Source organism: Oncorhynchus keta, chromosome 23 (assembly GCF_023373465.1).
Source record: "Oncorhynchus keta strain PuntledgeMale-10-30-2019 chromosome 23, Oket_V2, whole genome shotgun sequence".
In the NCBI taxonomy this organism is placed as follows: Eukaryota; Metazoa; Chordata; class Actinopteri; order Salmoniformes; family Salmonidae; genus Oncorhynchus; species Oncorhynchus keta.
This window is the reverse complement of record NC_068443.1, coordinates 9,202,867-9,219,109: the sequence shown is the minus strand read 5'-3', so window position 1 is coordinate 9,219,109 and position 16,243 is coordinate 9,202,867. Positions and strand designations below refer to the sequence as shown.

Below are 16,243 nucleotides of genomic sequence, written 5' to 3'. Positions count from 1 at the left end.
TGGACTCCAATTAAATTGTAGAAACTTCTCAAGGATGATCAATGGAAACAGGATGCACCTGAGCAAAATTTCCAGTCTCATAGCAAAGGGTCTGAATACTTATGTAAATAAGGTATTTCTGTTTTTATTTGTAATAACTTTGCAAAAATGTGTAAAAACCTGTTTTCGCTTTGTCATTATGGGGTATTGTGTGTAGATTGAAAGCTATAGCGTAACAAAATGTGTAAAAAGAGAAGGGGTCTGAATACTTTCTGAATACACCGTATGAATTAGTGCCCATTACAGACTCAGCCTGCCTGGAGATGACAGTGGCAGGGCTTATAAAGCATCCATTCTGTGATCAAAGGCTTTGCACACATTAGCATGCTGATTATCAGGTTTGGACGTGATTAGTGGCTCGCCATTCAGTTTTCATGAAAAAGTTGGCATTCAATGGACAAATGTCGAGTCATAGGCAATATGAGTGTCTGGCCAGACTAATACTAAGTTAGAATAAACTTTTAATCTAGCCCAAGTGGCGCAGCGGTCTAAGGCACTGCATCTCAGTGCAAGAGGCATCACTACAGACTCTGGTTCAATTCCAGGCTGTATCACAACCGACCGTAATTGGGAGTCCCATAGGGCGTCGCACAATTGGCCCAGCATCGTTAGGGTTTGGCCCGGGGTAGGCTATCATTGTCAAATAAGAATTTGTTCTTAACCCACTTGCCTAGTTAAATAAAATATAGAAACAAAAAGGGCTCTGGTGGAAGGTAAGTGCATTTGGGTGCCCTTTGGAACATCCTACTATATGTAAACTCCTACTGTATGTAAACTCCTACTGTATGTAAACTCCTACTGTATGTAAACTCCTACTGTATGTAACCTCCTATCCATTGACTCTCCAGGCAGATAGACTAGGTGTTTAAGGTAGCCAGAAGATGAAGAAGAAATAATTGCTCTGTGTGCTGTGATTACTACTAACAACATTGATGCTAAACATTGTTACTGATGTAATTATGTTATTGCTACACAGGTTTAAGTGCAATTTTAAAGGGGTAGTTCCCCTAAATTACAAAATTACATGTTGGTTTAAGATAGCATTTGGGAGACATGCGCTAAGTAAACAAAACCAAAGCATTGATTGCTGTCTTACCTGGTCCATAGACTTCTTATAGGTCAAGGAAACCATGTTATTGTGTCATTTGGGTGGACTATCCCTTTAAACAGATCAGTGGCCTTGTGGTTAGTGTGTTTGCCCTGAGGTTGGAAAGTTGGTAGTTCGATCCCTGGCCGAGTCATACCAAAGACTGTAAAAATGGGACCCCGATGCTTCTCTGCTTGGCACTCAGCATTGAGGAGATTGATTGGGGGTAAGGCCCTGCGATACACTAATGTCCTGTCCAGTGGGTGTACTTGTACGTCAAGCTATTGACTATGGATGTAACGGTTTTCTAGGTGTGGTGAAGGAGAGTCGGACCAAAATGCAGCGTGTAGATTGCGATCCATGTTTAATGGAAAAAACACACGTAAAACACAAATCAATACAAAACACTACAAAAACAATAAACGAAACGAAAACCGAAAACAGCCTATACTTGTGTCAACTAACACAGAACAAGGACATCAGGACACTAAGGACAATCACCCACAACACAACCAAAGAATATTGCTGCTTAAATATGGTTCCCAATCAGAGACAACGATAAACACCTGACTCTGATTGAGAACCACTCCAGACAGCCATAGACTCTGCTAGATCACCCCACTAGCTACAATCCCACTATATACCAAAACCCCAAGACAAAACACACCACAATAAAAAAAAACCCATGCCACACCCTGGCCTGACCCAATACATAAAGATAAACACAAAATACTTCGACCAGGGAGTGACAGAACCCCCCCCCCCCTAAGGTGCGGACTCCCGAACGCACCTCAAAACAACAGGGAGGGTCCGGGTGGGCGTCTGTCCATGGTGGCGGCTCTGGCGCGGGACGCGGACCCCACTCAAACACTGTCTTTATCCCTCCTCCTCGCGTCCCTAGATAGTCCACCCTCGCCGCCGACCATGGCCTAGTAGTCCTCACCCAGAACCCCACTGGACTGAGGAGCAGATCGGGACTGAGGGGCAGCTCGGGACTGAGGCAGCTCGGGACTGAGGGGAAGCTCAGGAGTGAAAGGAAGCTCAGGAGTGAGAGGAAGCTCAGGAGTGAGAGGAAGCTCAGGAGTGAGAGGAAGCTCAGGAGTTAGAGGAAGCTCAGGAGTTAGAGGAAGCTCAGGCAGGTAGATAGATCTACCAGATCCTGGCTGGCTGGTGGTCTCAGCAGATCCTGGCTGACTGGCAGATCCTGGCTGACTGGCAGATCCTGGCTGACTGGCGGATCTGGCGGATTCTGGCTGACTGGCAGATCCTGGCCGACTGGCAGATCCTGGCCAACTGGCAGATCCTGGCCGACTGGCAGTTCAGGCGGAGCTGGTCAGACTGGCGGCACTGACGGCGCTGTGCAGACTGGCGGCGCAGGGCAGACTGGCGGCGCTGGCGGCGCAGGGCAGACTGGCGGCGCGGGCGGTGCTGGGCAGACTGGCGGCGCTGGGCAGACTGGCGGCACTGGTGGCGCTGGACAGACTGGCAGCGCTGGGCATACTGGCGGCGCTGGGCAGACTGGCGGTGCTGGGCAGACTGGCAGCGCTGGGCAGACTGGCGGCGCTGGGCAGACTGAAAGATCTGGCTGCTCCATGCTGACTGTCGGCTCTGGCTGCTCCACGCTGACTGGCGGCTCTGGCTGCTCCACGCTGACTGACAGCTCTGGCGGCTTCTTACAGACTGGCAGCTCCTTGCAGACTGACAGCTCCTTGCAGACTGACATCTCTGGCTGCTTCATGCAGACTGACAGCTCTGGCTGCTTCATGCAGACTGACAGCTCTGGCTGCTCCATGCAGACTGACAGCTCTGGCTGATCCATGCAGACTGACATCTCTGGCTGATCCATGCAGACTGACATCTCTGGCTGATCCATGCAGACTGACATCTCTGGCGGCTTCTTACAGACTGGCAGCTCCTTGCAGACTGACAGCTCCTTGCAGACTGACAGCTCCTTGCAGACTGACAGCTCCTTGCAGACTGGCAGCTCCTTGCAGACTGACAGCTCCTTGCAGACTGGCAGCTCCTTGCAGACTGGCAGCTCCTTGCAGACTGGCAGCTCCTTGCAGACTGACAGCTCCTTGCAGACTGGCAGCTCCTTGCAGACTGACATCTCTGGCTGCTCCATGTGGGCTGACAGCTCTGGCGGCTTCATACAGACTGGCAGCTCCTTGCAGACTGGCAGCTCCTTGCAGACTGACAGCTCCTTGCAGACTGACAGCTCTGGCTGCTTCATGCAGACTGACATCTCTGGCTGCTTCATGCAGACTGACATCTCTGGCTGCTTCATGCAGACTGACAGCTCTGGCTGCTCCATGCAGACTGACATCTCTGGCTGCTCCATGCAGACTGACATCTCTGGCTGCTCCATGCAGACTGACATCTCTGGCTGCTCCATGCAGACTGACATCTCTGGCTGCTCCATGCAGACTGACAGCTCTGGCTGCGCTGAACAGACAGGAGACTCCAGCAGCGCTGTAGAGGAAGAAGGCTCTAGCTGCGCTGAAGAGGCGGGAGACTCCGGTAGCGCAGGAGAGGAGAAAGGCTCTGATAGCGCTGAACAGGTGGGAGGCTCCGGCAGCGCAGGAGAGGCGAGGCGCACTGTAGGCCTGATGCGTGGTGCTGGCACTGGTGGTACTGGGCCGAGGACACGCACAGGAAGCCTGGTGCGGGGAGCTGCTACCGGAGGGCTGGTGTGTGGAGGTGGCACAGGATGGGCTAGACCGTGAAGGCGTACTGGAGATCTTGAGAGCAGTGTTGGCACAGGACGTGCAAGGCTAGGGATGTGCACAGGAGGCCTGATGCGTGAGGCTGGCACCAACTTCACCAGCCGACTAACACGCACCTCAGGACGAGTATGGAGCGCTGACCCAGGTGCCATCAAATCCCCGACACGTTCCGTCGGGCGAATTCCATGCAAAAAGCACCAACACAGCAACTCCCTCATTTCTCTCTCCTCCAATTTCCCCATTAACTCCTTCACGGTCTCTGCTTCGCTCACCTCCAACACCGGCTCTGGTTCTGGTCTCCTCCTTGGCTCCTCACGATAAACAGGGAGAGTTGGCTCAGGTCTGACTCCTGACTCTGCCACACTCTCCCTGAGCCCCCCCCAAGACATTTTTGGGGCTGACTCTCAGGCTTCCTTGCCAACTGTGTTCCCTCATATCGCCGGCTCCTCTCTCCGGCTGACTCTGCTCTCCTCGCTGCCTCCACCTGTTCCACCTTTGGGTGGCTACACTCCCCTGGTTTAGCCCAGGGTCCTCTCCCGTCGAGAATTTCCTCCCATGTCCAGAAATCCTTATTACGCTTCTCCTCTTTGGGCTGCTCCTGCCTGTTGACACGCTGCTTGGTCCATTTACGGTGGGTGATTCTGTAACGGTTTTCTAGGTGTGGTGAAGGAGAGTCGGACCAAAATGCAGCGTGTAGATTGCGATCCATGTTTAATGGAAAAAACACACGTAAAACACAAATCAATACAAAACACTACAAAAACAATAAACGAAACGAAACGAAAACCGAAAACAGCCTATACTTGTGTCAACTAACACAGAACAAGGACATCAGGACACTAAGGACAATCACCCACAACACAACCAAAGAATATGGCTGCTTAAATATGGTTCCCAATCAGAGACAACGATAAACACCTGACTCTGATTGAGAACCACTCCAGACAGCCATAGACTCTGCTAGATCACCCCACTAGCTACAATCCCACTATATACCAAAACCCCAAGACAAAACACACCACAATACAAAAACCCCATGCCACACCCTGGCCTGACCCAATACATAAAGATAAACACAAAATACTTCGACCAGGGCGTGACAATGGATGCAAGGCCTGACCATCTATGATCAAAATGATAGTGTTTGTTTACATTTACTTTGTTTACAAACACTGGAGATAAAAAAATGTATGTTTTGGGTTCTGATGGGGTACAACAAATAGACTAAGTTCATTTATAAGCTATATTCTATATGAATCCATGGGTACATATAATTTATTTACAGGTCAACAAATTGATGTAGCAACTACAGATTACCCCTTTTAAGTGTTACCAAGAATTAAATAACTAAGATTCCTTTAACAGAATAAGGTCCCTTTAAAACGACAACAATAAGATATTATAGAGAGAGAGGCCATGTTTGGGAGAATCAAAAACCTTGATGTACAATGGGTAAATTGTGACTGACTCTACAAATAACAATGAGTAGTTATTTATGATGCGTCAAGTCTCCTCCTTAACCAGGCCGACACAGGACCAGGTTACTGTAGCTCTCTCACTGTGTCCCTCAACCCATTCACCCTTTAAGGGGAGCACATTTACCTTCCAACCTTGTACAAACACACCTGATTTTTTTATTTTTCCTTTATTTAACTAGGCAAGTCAGTTAAGCACAAATTCTTATTTTCAATGACGGCCTAGGAACAGTGGGTTAACTGCCTGTTCAGGGGCAGAATGACAGATTTCTACCTTGTCAGCTCGGGGGTTTGAACTTGCAACCTTCCGGTTACTAGTCCAACGCTCTAACCACTAGGCTACCCTGCCGATTCAACTAATATGGTTTGGTGATGACTTGTATCAGGTATGTTAGTGCAGGACTGGAACAAAAAAAACAACCCTCCCTGGATGAGTGTCCACAGAAATGGCTTGAGGAACACCTGTTCCAATACAAGATCAACACTGCAATGCAAACCCATTAAAGGGACAATCTGGGATTCAAACAAAAACAAAATGGAAACCCTGCCACTTGAGGGATGAGGCTGACAAAAAATGCAACCCCTCTCAAATTCATAAAGAATCGATGGCTATATATCATTCATTTAAAAGTCCAAAACAGGATGTATAAATCCCAGATGTCTCCTTTAATCTGCTTGTTCAAAACAGCTGTCCCTTTGCCATAAAACTAGCTGACACATACAGTACATCGTTCATTCGCTTACGCAAATGCACACAATTTCAAATTCAATGTAGTTGGGTAGTCAGTAACAGATGTCCATGGAAACTTTAGCACTTTCAGTAGAACATCAACACAAAGGCTAATGGGCCCTGGTCAAAAGTAGTGTACTATAGAGGCTCTGGTCAAAAGTAGTGTACTATAGAGGCTCTGGTCAAAAGTAGTGTACTATAGAGGCTCTGGTCAAAAGTAGTGTACTATAGAGGCTCTGGTCAAAAGTAGTGTACTATAGAGGCTCTGGTCAAAAGTAGTGTACTATAGAGGCTCTGGTCAAAAGTAGTGTACTATAGAGGCTCTGGTCAAAAGTAGTGTACTATAGAGGCTCTGGTCAAAAGTAGTGTACTATAGAGGCTCTGGTCAAAAGTAGTGTACTATAGAGGCTCTGGTCAAAAGTAGTGTACTATAGAGGCTCTGGTCAAAAGTAGTGTACTTGAGGGACACTATTCCCCCAGGGAATAGGGTGCTATTTGGGACGCGGATAAAGTCTAGTTGCTCGTTATAAACAAGTCAAGTAAATGGCATAGTTTGTGGGGCGAAAGGGTAGTCAGGGTTCGGTAATTCTACTATTGCCATGTGTGTTTAATGTTTGATAATATAGTCATAGTATGGAGAAACATTTAACCTTGAAATGTTGTGGTAAGCCTATGGGGGGCCGGTTCCTGATAGTAGGTCTTACAATTATGTGAATACATCTGTGTATGCATCCCAAATAGCACACTATTCCCCATATGGTGCACTACTTTTAACCACTATGGGCCCTGGTCAAAAGTAGTGTACTGTAAAGAGAATAATGATACTTCACATAAATGTCCATCCACATCATTTCACACTTTCTTAATTTCTATTTATATTCCAGCATATTCTCTTGACCTCAATTTGACCTTCGGACATTAAACATCATTTTAAAACCTTGTATACATCACAAATGGCACCGCATTCCCTATTATAGTGCACTACATTGACCAGGGCCAATAGAGGACTATATAGTAAGTAGAAAGGCATTTGTCACTCCCCTTATGAGTCCTCAGTAAACACCCAAAAGTGGCACTTGAGATAGTAACATTGAGTAAAAAACATCTTAAAATAATCTCTAATGTCTAGAATATTTTTCTAGAACCTCTAACATCTAGAATAACGTGTAGAACTTCTAACATCTAGAATTAAGCAATATGGCCCGAGGGGGTGTGGCAAATGGCCAATATGCCATGACTGCTCTTAGGCACAACGCAACGCGCCCTCAGCCGTAGTATATTGAACATATACCACAAACCCACGAGGTACCTTATTGCTATTATAAACTGATTAGCAACGTAATTAGAGCAGTAAAAATACATGTTTTGTCATACCCGTGGTATATGGTCTGATATACCACGGCTGTCAGCCAATCAGCATTCAGGGCTCGAACCACCCAGTTTATAATAACGTTTAGAACCTGTAACGCCTAGAATAACCCATAGCCCCTTTGATGACTCCAGGCTCCTTGTGTGTGGTGTCAAACAGTTGAAGCACCTGCTGCCTGCCTCTCTACAATAACCTACAAAATATTTCCTTAAGGGTTTCATTTCGAAACTAGCACACCATGCAGGAGCATTGTAGAGGTCTGAATATAGGTAACCTAAGCCTCGACCGAGCGTAGAATAGTCCATAAGGGCAGAACTCCCTTCTCCTGTTCCAGTAGTGAGGCAGCTTGATGTACAGGCACACCCCTCGGACAGGATGCTAGTGAATATGGCAACTAAAATTGACACAGTAGATGAAAAGCACGTGCTCTATGACTCTCTCTGTTGCCACGGTGAAGAAAACCCGTAGACCAAACAAACTGTACATACAGAAAAATAGTTTGGAGAAGATGAAGAAGGTGGCTACTGAAACCATTCAGTGTCGGTATCCGAAATGGCACCCTATCCCCTATATAGTGTATCACTTTTGACTAGGGCCAATATGGTTCATCTTTGAGCAAGGTCACCAGTGGAAACCATAGAAGAAGCACTTGGGCACATGTGTCTCCAGGTTGTATCCAAAATGGCACCCTATTCCCACAGGGCTCTGGTCAAATGTAGAGCACTATATAGGGAATGGGGTGTCATTTGGAATGTGCACATGTGCCTCCTTGTAGGCTCCAGCAGCAACTGCAATGACAAACAGTCACACACCGACTAATACCCTGATTCAATGCATGCAAGGAAAAATGGCAATGCTGAGGTTGTTGAAACCACATCAGAGATTCTGTCTGCTGTTGATCTGGCTCACACCTCTTCCTACCCTCTTCTCCCCTCATCTCCCGTAATTTCCCCTCCCTCCCTTCCTCTCCCACCCCTCCTCTCTTCTCCCTCCCTTTCTTCTCCCTCTCTTCTCCCTCCCTCCCCCCCTCCATCCCTCCCTCCTTCCCATCCTTCCCTCCCTTCCCCTCTACCCCTCCCTTCATTTCCCTCCCTCCCCCCATCCCCTCCCTCCCTCCCCTGAGTAGTCAGGTAGTAAGTAGTGCACTGTGACACCGTGCAGTAACACCATGCAGAAAAACCATGTAACCAACACCAGCCTGCATCCCTAATGACACCTTTTCCCAATATAGTACACTTCTTTTGACCAATGCAAATAGGAACGCAGGCTTTGCAACACCATGCAGCCTACCTCTGTGCTAATGATGGATATCTAAAATGCCATCTTATTGCAGACCTGAAAGTAAGACAGACACTTTATCCTATGTTGTTTTTTAAATGTCCTGTATTTCGGACCTATGACTTAAGCTAGTGTCTGAACTTTGACCCATGACTTAGGCTAGTGTCTGAACTTTGACCCATGACTTAGGCTAGTGTCTGAACTTTGCTATCTAAGTTGAACCATAAGTTGAATACCACGTTTGGACCTTGTCCTGGATATATATAAAAACAAATATCATATGCATTACGCTTATTTTCATATATGATTCAACCTGCCTCTATAAAGGCATAACCGTCTGAAACAGAGAAGCCGCTACTGCCTATCAATAACTGATTATTCCTGTTACTATGTAGACTAGATAGATACATTATGGTTAGCTATAGAGCCTTGCTATACTGCAGTGTTAGATGGTACAGCCTACATATAATTGACTGTTAAGAATGATTTCTCAAGTCAGCTTTGCACTCCCATACAATACAAAACATTGCTTTACGCAGCAGGCTAGGTTACTGCAGGTATATACGAGCGCCTATGAAAAAAAAGGTATATACGTGCACACACACTAAGTTAAAAATGTAGTGAACGGTAGTGCATTAACAACGGTCGTTAGCCAAATTATAACCCCATTGCAATTGTACACGTCTCCCTAAAAAATACACCCCACCATGTCATCAAATACATATTCACATCGCGCCATCAATCGCTGTTTAACGTTGATCAATCGAAGGCGGAACATGTTCCGTGTGTGCAAGTTTAAAGCGCCGTTAATTATAAGGTTTGCAGATGCGTCTTAGCTGACTGTGTGTGTTTACCAAGACCCATACAGCCACCCTGCGCTACCGTGTACGTGAAGCAAAAATAGACAGCCCCTCCCCTGAAAAATTATATCTGCATGGCAAAGCATTATCAGAGTATAAAACATGCATAAATATTTGCGAGATCATTAGAAACGCGAAATGACAGAGATACGCATCCTACCTGGAAGATGCCTGGCGCGGCCGTTGCAGTTCCCCTGCGCCCAGCTTCAGTCGCTGAGAGAACTGCACAGCCCTTCTGCTGAGCATGCCTGGACGGAGTGGAGTTTCCTCCACCAGCTCATCAGCCTGTGCTGTGCTGTGCGTTCGTCGTTCCTTTAAAAGGGATTTCAAAATGGTTTCTTCCAAACTGTGTAATAAGTTTTTTTTTTCTTGACAGAGGCGTCAATAAATGTTTTCCATATTATTGATTGTGTTTCAATGGAAGCATGTATCCATACATACCATTATGCCATAAATATATGTCTCTGAATACATTCATATATATACGTGAGTATTCATGGGTTTACACGTACTACACACACACACCACACACGATGATTATATTCCGTCATTAAAACCATAATTCCCCGCAATGTTCGAGACAGTGTAATACGTGTGTAATTACTCTATAATACCTGAAAGCAGCTCACCCGTCCCACAATACATCTTATATACCCTTAGACTTGGTTTGACAAGGTGAGACCCTCATACAAAGAACCACATGAGGCCACATGTTGCCGATGTAGCATAGCATCTGCACTCCTTCTTTCTGCGTTCTTATTTTATTCACAAGCCCTTTGGACAGACACCACACATACAGTGACAGAACGACCACTCTGAATACCTCATCAGCCTCAGAATCAGTTTTTCCCCCTGCTTTAATAGGCAGGTATGCTCATTCTCTCCCTGCTTTAGTATGCAGGTATGCTCATTCTCCCCCTACTTTAGTAGGCAGGTATGCTCATTCTCCCCCTGCTTTAGTAGGCAGGTATGCTCATTCTCCCCCTGCTTTAGTAGGCAGGTATGCTCATTCTCCCCCTGCTTTAGTAGGCAGGTATGCTCATTCTCTCCCTGCTTTAGTAGGCATGTATGCTCATTCTCTCCCTGCTTTAGTAGGCAGGTATGCTCATTCTCCCCTACTTTAGTAGGCAGGTATGCTCATTCTCCCCCTGCTTTAGTAGGCAGGTATGCTCATTCTCCCCCTGCTTTAGTAGGCAGGTATGCTCATTCTCCCCTGCTTTAGTAGGCAGGTATGCTCATTCTCTCCCTGCTTTAGTAGGCAGGTATGCTCATTCTCTCCCTGCTTTAGTAGGCAGGTATGCTCATTATCCCCTGCTTTAGTAGGCAGGTATGCTCATTCTCTCCCTGCTTTAGTAGGCAGGTATGCTCATTCTCTCCCTGCTTTAGTAGGCAGGTATGCTCATTCTTCCCCTACTTTAGTAGGCAGGTATGCTCATTCTCCCCTGCTTTAGTAGGCAGGTATGCTCATTCTCCCCTGCTTTAGTAGGCAGGTATGCTCATTCTCCCCTGCTTTAGTAGGCAGGTATGCTCATTCTCCCCCTGCTTTAGTAGGCAGGTATGCTCATTCTCCCCTGCTTTAGTAGGCAGGTATGCTCATTCTCTCCCTGCTTTAGTAGGCAGGTATGCTCATTCTCTCCCTGCTTTAGTAGGCAGGTATGCTCATTCTCTCCCTGCTTTAGTAGGCAGGTATGCTCATTCTCTCCCTGCTTTAGTAGGCAGGTCTGCTCATTCTCTCCCTGCTTTAGTAGGCAGGTATGCTCATTCTCTCCCTGCTTTAGTAGGCAGGTATGCTCATTCTCTCCCTGCTTTAGTAGGCAGGTATGCTCATTCTCCCCCTACTTTAGTAGGCAGGTATGCTCATTCTCTCCCAGCTTTAGTAGGCAGGTATGCTCATTCTCCCCCCTACTTTAGTAGGCAGGTATGCTCATTCTCCCCTGCTTTAGTAGGCAGGTATGCTCATTCTCCCCCTGCTTTAGTAGGCAGGTATGCTCATTCTCCCCTGCTTTAGTAGGCAGGTATGCTCATTCTCCCCCTGCTTTAGTAGGCAGGTATGCTCATTCTCTCCCTGCTTTAGTAGGCATGTATGCTCATTCTCTCGCTGCTTTAGTAGGCAGGTATGCTCATTCTCCCCCTACTTTAGTAGGCAGGTATGCTCATTCTCCCCCTGCTTTAGTAGGCAGGTATGCTCATTCTCCCCCTGCTTTAGTAGGCAGGTATGCTCATTCTCCCCCTGCTTTAGTAGGCAGGTATGCTCATTCTCTCCCTGCTTTAGTAGGCAGGTATGCTCATTCTCTCCCTGCTTTAGTAGGCAGGTATGCTCATTCTCCCCCTGCTTTAGTAGGCAGGTATGCTCATTCTCTCCCTGCTTTAGTAGGCAGGTATGCTCATTCTCTCCCTGCTTTAGTAGGCAGGTATGCTCATTCTTCCCCTACTTTAGTAGGCAGGTATGCTCATTCTCCCCCTGCTTTAGTAGGCAGGTATGCTCATTCTCCCCTGCTTTAGTAGGCAGGTATGCTCATTCTCCCCTGCTTTAGTAGGCAGGTATGCTCATTCTCCCCCTGCTTTAGTAGGCAGGTATGCTCATTCTCCCCTGCTTTAGTAGGCAGGTATGCTCATTCTCCCCCTGCTTTAGTAGGCAGGTCTGCTCATTCTCTCCCTGCTTTAGTAGGCAGGTATGCTCATTCTCTCCCTGCTTTAGTAGGCAGGTATGCTCATTCTCTCCCTGCTTTAGTAGGCAGGTATGCTCATTCTCCCCCTACTTTAGTAGGCAGGTATGCTCATTCTCTCCCAGCTTTAGTAGGCAGGTATGCTCATTCTCCCCCTACTTTAGTAGGCAGGTATGCTCATTCTCCCCCTGCTTTAGTAGGCAGGTATGCTCATTCTCCCCCTGCTTTAGTAGGCAGGTATGCTCATTCTCCCCCTGCTTTAGTAGGCAGGTATGCTCATTCTCCCCCTGCTTTAGTAGGCAGGTATGCTCATTCTCTCCCTGCTTTAGTAGGCATGTATGCTCATTCTCTCCCTGCTTTAGTAGGCAGGTATGCTCATTCTCCCCCTACTTTAGTAGGCAGGTATGCTCATTCTCCCCCTGCTTTAGTAGGCAGGTATGCTCATTCTCCCCCTGCTTTAGTAGGCAGTTATGCTCATTCTCCCCTGCTTTAGTAGGCAGGTATGCTCATTCTCTCCCTGCTTTAGTAGGCAGGTATGCTCATTCTCTCCCTGCTTTAGTAGGCAGGTATGCTCATTCTCCCCCTGCTTTAGTAGGCAGGTATGCTCATTCTCTCCCTGCTTTAGTAGGCAGGTATGCTCATTCTCTCCCTGCTTTAGTAGGCAGGTATGCTCATTCTTCCCCTACTTTAGTAGGCAGGTATGCTCATTCTCCCCCTGCTTTAGTAGGCAGGTATGCTCATTCTCCCCCTGCTTTAGTAGGCAGGTATGCTCATTCTCCCCCTGCTTTAGTAGGCAGGTATGCTCATTCTCCCCCTGCTTTAGTAGGCAGGTATGCTCATTCTCCCCCTGCTTTAGTAGGCAGGTATGCTCATTCTCTCCCTGCTTTAGTAGGCAGGTATGCTCATTCTCTCCCTGCTTTAGTAGGCAGGTATGCTCATTCTCTCCCTGCTTTAGTAGGCAGGTATGCTCATTCTCTCCCTGCTTTAGTAGGCAGGTATGCTCATTCTCTCCCTGCTTTAGTAGGCAGGTATGCTCATTCTCTCCCTGCTTTAGTAGGCAGGTATGCTCATTCTCTCCCTGCTTTAGTAGGCAGGTATGCTCATTCTCCCCCTGCTTTAGTAGGCAGGTATGCTCATTCTCTCCCAGCTTTAGTAGGCAGGTATGCTCATTCTCCCCCTACTTTAGTAGGCAGGTATGCTCATTCTCCCCCTACTTTAGTAGGCAGGTATGCTCATTCTCCCCCTGCTTTAGTAGGCAGGTATGCTCATTCTCTCCCTGCTTTAGTAGGCAGGTATGCTCATTCTCCCCCTGCTTTAGTAGGCAGGTATGCTCATTCTCCCCCTGCTTTAGTAGGCAGGTATGCTCATTCTCCCCCTGCTTTAGTAGGCAGGTATGCTCATTCTCCCCTGCTTTAGTAGGCAGGTATGCTCATTCTCCCCCTACTTTAGTAGGCAGGTATGCTCATTCTCTCCCTGCTTTAGTGGGCAGGTATGCTCATTCTCCCCTGCTTTAGTAGGCAGGTATGCTCATTCTCCCCCTGCTTTAGTAGGCAGGTATGCTCATTCTCCCCTGCTTTAGTAGGCAGGTATGCTCATTCTCTCCCTGCTTTAGTAGGCAGGTATGCTCATTCTCCCCTGCTTTAGTAGGCAGGTATGCTCATTCTCCCCTGCTTTAGTAGGCAGGTATGCTCATTCTCTCCCTGCTTTAGTAGGCAGGTATGCTCATTCTCCCCCTGCTTTAGTAGGCAGGTATGCTCAATCTCCCCCTGCTTTAGTAGGCAGGTATGCTCATTCTCTCCCTGCTTTAGTAGGCAGGTATGCTCATTCTCCCCCTGCTTTAGTAGGCAGGTATGCTCATTCTCTCCCTGCTTTAGTAGGCAGGTATGCTCATTCTCCCCCTGCTTTAGTAGGCAGGTATGTTCATTCTCCCCCTGCTTTAGTAGGCAGGTATGCTCATTCTCTCCCTGCTCTGACATCACTGTACTAGTTTATGTTCTCCTCCCTCTGCTATTCACTGTAGGCCTATGCTGTCATAGGGAGCATCCCACGTAGCACCTTATTCCCTACACAATGCACACATTTTGAACGGGGCCCTAATTCCCTATATAATGCACTACTTTTGACTACCTGGACAAAATAATTGTACAAAAGGGAATAGGTTTCCATTTGGGATGCCACCTCTTGTTTCTCTCTGCCATCAGAACATGAGCCCCTTTAACACGTGGTCTGTAACACATTTCTCGGTGAGGATGTGGTGGTCACGGCATCCCGCGGGTTCCCTTTAAGCGCAGCATGTTACAGCTGGCACGGGAAGGAAGGCCTGAGCAAGAGTTCATTTAATTAACCAAACTGTCTTGGCACTGGATGGGACAGGGACACACTCACTGACAAGTCATCGCCGTTAGCAAGGCACCACCAAGGGCGAGTTTCAGCGACTGAGGGAACATGCTGCTGTGCTACATGCTGCTGTGCTGCATGCTGCTGTGCTACATGCTGCTGTGCTGCTGTGCTGCTGTGCTATATGCTGCTGTGGTGCATGTTGCTGTGCTGCTGTGCTACATGCTGCTGTGCTGCATGCTGCTGTGCTACATGCTGCTGTGCTGCTGTGCTGCATGCTGCTGTGCTGCTGTGCTACATGCTGCTGTGCTGCTGTGCTGCTGTGCTGCATGCTGCTGTGCTGCTGTTGCTACATGCTGCTGTGCTGCTGTGCTACTGTGCTACATGCTGCTGTGCTACATGCTGCTGTGCTGCTGTGCTGCTGTGTTACATTCTGCTGTGCTGCTGTGCTACTTTCTGCTGTGCTGCTGTGCTTCATTCTGCTGTGCTGCTGTGCTGCTGTGCTTCATGCTGCTGTGCTGCTGTGCTGCATGCTGCTGTGCTGCTGTGCTGCATGCTGCTGTGCTGCTGTGCTACAAGCTGCTGTGCTGCTGTGCTGCATGCTGCTGTGCTGCTGTGCTACATGCTGCTGTGCTGCTGTGCTGCTGTGCTGCATGCTGCTGTGCTACATGCTGCTGTGCTGCTGTGCTACATGCTGCTGTGCTGCTGTGCTGCTGTGCTGCTCTGCTGCTCTGCTGCTGTGCTGCATGCTGCTGTGCTACATGCTGCTGTGCTGCTGTGCTGCATGCTGCTGTGCTGCTGTGCTACATGCTGCTGTGCTGCTGTGCTGCTGTGCTGCATGCTGCTGTGCTGCTGTTGCTACATGCTGCTGTGCTGCTGTGCTGCTGTGCTACTGTGCTACATGCTGCTGTGCTACATGCTGCTGTGCTGCTGTGCTGCTGTGTTACATTCTGCTGTGCTGCTGTGCTACTTTCTGCTGTGCTGCTGTGCTTCATTCTGCTGTGCTGCTGTGCTGCTGTGCTTCATGCTGCTGTGCTGCTGTGCTGCATGCTGCTGTGCTGCTGTGCTGCATGCTGCTGTGCTGCTGTGCTACAAGCTGCTGTGCTGCTGTGCTGCATGCTGCTGTGCTGCTGTGCTACATGCTGCTGTGCTGCTGTGCTGCTGTGCTGCATGCTGCTGTGCTACATGCTGCTGTGCTGCTGTGCTACATGCTGCTGTGCTGCTGTGCTGCTGTGCTGCTCTGCTGCTCTGCTGCTGTGCTGCATGTTGCTGTGCGACATGCTGCTGTGCTGCTGTGCTGCTGTGCTGCTGTGCTGCTGTGCTGCATGCTGCTGTGCTACATGCTGCTGTGCTGCTGTGCTACATGCTGCTGTGCTGCTGTGCTGCTGTGCTGCTCTGCTGCTCTGCTGCTGTGCTGCATGTTGCTGTGCTACATGCTGCTGTGCTGCTGTGCTGCTGTGCTACTGTGCTACATGCTGCTGTGCTACATGCTGCTGTGCTGCTGTGCTGCTGTGTTACATTCTGCTGTGCTGCTGTGCTACATTCTGCTGTGCTGCTGTGCTTCATTCTGCTGTGCTGCTGTGCTGCTGTGCTTCATGCTGCTGTGCTGCTGTGCTGCATGCTGCTGTGCTGCTGTGCTGCATGCTGCTGTGCTGCTGTGCTACAAGCTGCTGTGC

General features: G+C 48.3%; 1 protein-coding gene across 1 annotated transcript in view; it reads right to left on the bottom strand.

The window, feature by feature from the left end:
- Positions 1 to 9,861, bottom strand: part of LOC118401762 (junctional cadherin 5-associated protein-like) — a 28,804-nt gene extending 18,943 nt beyond the window's left edge. The window contains exon 1 of the mRNA XM_035799351.2: positions 9,725 to 9,861. The gene's annotated coding sequence lies outside the window, so the exon portion shown is untranslated. The remainder of the gene's footprint in view (positions 1 to 9,724) is intronic.
- Positions 9,862 to 16,243: the final 6,382 nt, after the last annotated feature.